The following is a 5,559-nucleotide window of genomic DNA, read 5'->3' as shown; positions in this document are numbered from 1 at the left end:
ACTTAAAACAGCCTAAGGTATCATTAACAGGCCTCTTTTGTCAGATCCTTCAACACAATAGTTGATATGTAAAGGATTTTCAGTCCAGCTGCGGCAGCTGTGAGACCACCCTCGTGCTCTTCTCAAAGAAAGGATCACCGTCACTGAGTTTACATCCTGATCCTGGTCTCATCAGACCGAAACACACGGATCAGAGCGATCATTGTACCTGAAGAGGACACCAAGGAGGGTTTTAAGGAGATTTAGCAGCATTATAGGAAACGGAAGATGTTTACTTCTCATACAGGTCTGAGCTCCTCCAAGAAACTAAAGCTTTCTCTAAGATCAGATCATTGGCAGCAGTGCAGTTGTCATCTTTATTTTTAGCAAACATATCCTTTTTAGTAAAAATCAAACAATCTGAAACCTTGGCAGACTGGTTTGATGTCTTCCAGAAACATGGAGTGAGCAAGTCAAAGAGAAATGGCCAAAAAAATTAACAATATATGAGCGAGAAGTTACAAAAAAACGACCTGAAAATAAGAAAGAACATCAAAAAATCAACACATTTTTGTTACATAACATCTTTTTAAATACATAATTAGTCTAATAATAATAACAAAAATAATTGACTGGATATTTTTTTTCCCTTTTTTGTTTTTTTTTTAATGAATAATTTTCTAAGCGCCTTCATTGTACTTTTATGCTGCCTGTTGTCATTTTTTGCCAACATTGTCATAATGTTACATACATGTTACATTACATGTTTTATTATTTAGGTTGTAGTTAGTGGTGGTGTTGTACCGGACGGCATTATATTTAAAGTTGTTTCTAATATCCTGCACTCCTCCTGTATGTAATGAAGTCCAGTACAACACTACCTTTAACTATGACTATTCAGTAATATACATATGATCAAGTGAATTTGAACATTTTAACACAAATATCATGAGTTTTTATAAAGATATTATATTGGATGCATTAGATTTTATAGGTGTGCAAACAGGAAACTGAGTGTGGAATAAATTTACCCTGAAACCTCTTTTATTTGCAGATATTTTACGACTCAGGAGGAAGTCATGAACTCATCTTAAGTTCATCTGTGATGTTAATTGTTAACATTTATTGTACATAATCTCTTATCGAACGTCTCCTTGATAAGCCTCCTTAGTTGGTTACCTGTTAATATTTATAAAATGACAACCAACAGTTAAATTATTATGTTAAAAAAATATACTTGAAATTCCATGAATTCACCAAAGAGGATGTTTTCACATGTAGGAAGGAAACTAAGTTGTCGCAAGAAAGTGTTTCTGAATTATTTCACCACAGCGGTTTAGTCTTGCCACCTCCTGAGTCTGTGTGTGTGTGTGTGTGTGTGTAGTAGCCTACATGTGTTTATTAGTAACTTTAAAAAAAAGATATTTCCACTGAAAGTGCAGAACCACCTCCACCTACCATTAATATTTATTCTGAGCGGTGGCAGCTTCAGACATTGTGGAGAGCTTGCTGTGCTGTTCACTGTTAACATATTTCCCTCCGAGTTAAAAATTCAACCAGACAACACGGGCTCCGGCGTTATTGCCTGTTGCTTGACAAAAGCAACATTAGAGTTTCACATAATGATTACACAGAATTCAATCTGCAGACGGTCTCTATAGTGACTTTACATTCTTGGCCTGCGACTGCATGAAACTACAACGACGACTCGCCGTGAAAAATGCAGTTGAACTTTTAGAGCTCTAAATCTTTGACCGTGAGACCCGACCGAGGAGAGGACAGAAATAAATTCACAATGAGTCCACTGTTTTGTTTAGCAGGAGATATACAGCAGCTTTTAGTGTCTTAACTCTCATGCAACTATTGGTCATTTTTTGTTTTTTTTAACTTTCATTTTTGGATCATTTTGGCTGTGTCAGTGCATATTGCATATACTTTGGCAAACGTATTAGTTTTATTTTTCTCCTTTAGATTTCAGCCTCAGTTTATATAATATGTCTATAATACACTGTATAAATGAAAAACCCCCTCTTAACACTATTGGTACATTTTTTTGTACCATTGAAACCCATTAAAACGTACATCCCATAATATCAGGCTTTCATTCTGTGGTCTTGGATGAGTTTTTGTAAATTTTACTATTTTTTTTTTTTTTACCAGATTGAATTTTTTAAAATCCTAAAAATTAATGAATATTTCATTGTTATTATCAGAGCTGTTGGTTGACAAAAGTAATGCAGTGACAGTTGAAAAAAATATTTATATTTAGTGTTTTTATTGCACTTTTTGAAAGGGTGCATTTTCTTTGTGTTACAAACAAGTTTTTTTTTAAACTGACATAACACAAAAAACATTAATGCACCTATCCGAGAACAACAAAAAATATTAAGTATATGGAAAATTTTAGTATTTTTTATATTTAAAAAACAGTGACATCATGTAAACTAACTGGCATTTAACAGGGTTCATTTTTTTGTACCAAATGTGTAATTAGTCAGAAAATTAAAACAGTGCATGACGGTTAAACCATCCAGCGTAAACACATTCAGATCCCCGTCTGTTCCAAAACACGTAGCTTTTCTTGGATGTCTAACTCTATGATTACTGTCATCTGACTCCCACAAATGCACATTTTTGACGGGACGTCTAAAAAGCCAGTCACAGAGTTCTACATCATCGAAAGTGGACTGCAGAAGAGCCACATCCCCTTTTTTTTAAACAAGCATGGCCGACCGTAAGGCAAGGAGAAGCCACAGGGCACGTTTTCATCTTTTTTAAATCATGTAAATCATATATTTATGAGTATAATATATAACTTATACATGTAAAAATCTTACTATGAAATGGAGAAATATCTGTATGTCCATCTTTCTGTCTGTCTGCATCCATTTTTCTCCTCCATGGGTTTACTTTACATCTGAAATAAACATCCTAACGTCCAAATAATAGTCAATTCTGGCTCCAAAAAACTAATGGCCAAAATGTGGAACTTAAGACTTCAAAATGGGATTCAACGAACCAATGGATAGCTTTTTATTATTATTTTTATTTATACAGTCTATGGAATAGACAGGAAAAAATACATAAAGTATCCTTAAAATTATATTTATTTATTTGTTTTCTAATGATTTATTAGTGATTTTAGAGTAGAAATCCATTATTAAAATATTGTTTTATTTTTTGTTTGCAACACAGTTGGCTTCTTAGCCTTGATATATATTAGCCTATTATAATTTAATTTTATGTCTTCTTGAAATTTCAAAGCAATGATGGACAGTGACCCAAATGTGGGAATAATACGCTGTGGGAAAATTATTAAAACCTGAGCTCAGACCTCCCAAAGACTGGTTTGCACAAAATACACATTAGCAGCCTGACACTGGGCATAAACATGTAATTACTGCGGATACCCAAAAGAGCAATTAGGGACAGTAACATGACCTTACAGAGGCTGTTTTTGTTCAAGAATCAATAATTAAGCATGACGGTAAACAAATGGGATTGCAAAACAAGCTATAAAAAAAATAAAAAGAACCACCTGTTTACAAAGATTTACTAATAATTTACTTCCACTGGCGACTGCTCTGCTGCTGCCCACCACAAACACCCAATCCCAGGAGCTGTCCGTGTGTCAGCCCTGTCTGGATGGACTCAAAAGTGGGTGATTAAACAACCAAATTATCGATATTGTCTCAATTTTGAAATGTTGTAATAGAAATGCCGTGTTTGTCTGTTCAGTAAAGACAAATTTAACTTCTGTCTTTGGACAAAGAATTTAGAAAGTCCCCTTCAGCAAATCTTGCACATGGAACTTAAATTGTAAAATACTGCATTAATGGCCCCAGACAACTTAACTGGAAAAAATCTGTCTGACTTAGTCAGCACACTGATGACCAAACTAAATAGGCCGGCACTCACTTTCCTCTCCCCAGAGCTGATATTTTCACAGCTGCAGCACAAAGAACACATGAACTGCGGAGTCTGAAAAGTGTACAGGCCTCTGCACTCTGGTGTCGTTTTTGTTGTCATTTCGAGGTGAGCCGAGGATGGAAGTCGCCGCTGTGTCTGTGATACACTGAGGGTCAACAGAGGTCGTCCATGGCAGAGGTGGCTTCCTCCCAAAGTAAAAGACCTGTGTGTTATAATACTTTTAAAGTCTTATTACATTTGCTTTTTGCTTTAATTGTATATCTATCTATCTATCTATCTATCTATCTATCCATCTATCTATCTATCTACAGTAGACTAGACTAGAGTATTATTTATAAAAGCTACAAAAATAATATCTCAAAATACTTAATTGGTATCTCAAAATAATGAGTAATTACAAAAACAAAAAACCATACTAAGACATTATTTTGATTATTTTGATTTTGAGACACACTGTCATTATTCTTAAAAGTTAATAGGTTGCTTTATGAATACTCACTATTTTGAGATGATAACACATTATTGATACTGAGTCACTATTTTGGAACACTTATTATTTTAAGATATTGTCGTTATTTTCAGAAAGCTTTGCAATAGGTCTATTTTGAGATACTAATTCAGCATTTTTAAATAATTAGTCATTATTATGAAAAAAAGTATTTTTTCTCTTTTTTTTTTTTTACACTATTTGAATATAAGTCAATATTTTAAGAGAAATTGTCATTATTTTGGCATAGCCTGCTTATTATTTTAAGATATAGTCATTATTTTGAGAAAGCTTTGCAACAAGCATATTTTAATATATCTAGTCATTATTTTTGAAATACTAACTCAGCATTTTGACATAATAAGTGAATGTTTTTTTTAGAGACGAAGTTATTATTTTCCACAAAAAGAAAAGAATACACCTAGTTATTATTTTGAGAAACTTTGTCATTATTTGAGCATACTTATTATTTTAAGAAATAGTAATTATTTTTGAGAAAGCTTTGAAATAGGCCTATTTTGAGAGACTAACTCATCATTTGAAGATATTAAGTATTTTGAGATAGTAATTAATTAATTTGAAACACTAAGTCATTATTTTGCTGAAAGTAGGCTGCGCATTATTTTGAGGTATAATGTCATTATGTTGATATACACTTAGTATTTTAGTCATTATTTTGATAAACTTTCTCATTATTTGGGCATACTTATCATTTTAAGAAAGGAGCTTTGAAATAGGCCTATTTTGAAAGAGTAACTCATTATTTGAAAATATTAACTGAGTATTTTGAGATAGTAATTCATTCATTCGAAACACTAAGTCATTATTTCTCTGAAAGTAGGCAACGCATTATTTTGAGGTATAATGTCATTAAGTTGAGATATCAGCTCAGTGTGTTAGTCATTATTTTTGAGAAAATGTCTCATTCTAATAACTTACAGTATCTTTTTTTTTCATCACATTGGCATAAATGGTCTTCCATACAGTGAGTGCAAACACGTGTTAAGAGAAAGATTGCCCCTCGTGCATGTGCTTGATACATTCAAAACCCCCTTTGACAGTGTCAAAAAAGCACGTGGAGCCCCCCTACACACACACACGAGATCTCGCGATGTTTACTTTGGCGCGGATGAACTACCCCTAAGGAAGTGACGTGTGAGCCT

Source organism: Plectropomus leopardus, chromosome 12 (assembly GCF_008729295.1).
Source record: "Plectropomus leopardus isolate mb chromosome 12, YSFRI_Pleo_2.0, whole genome shotgun sequence".
NCBI lineage: Eukaryota > Metazoa > Chordata > Actinopteri > Perciformes > Serranidae > Plectropomus > Plectropomus leopardus.
Note: the sequence above shows the minus strand (reverse complement) of the source record.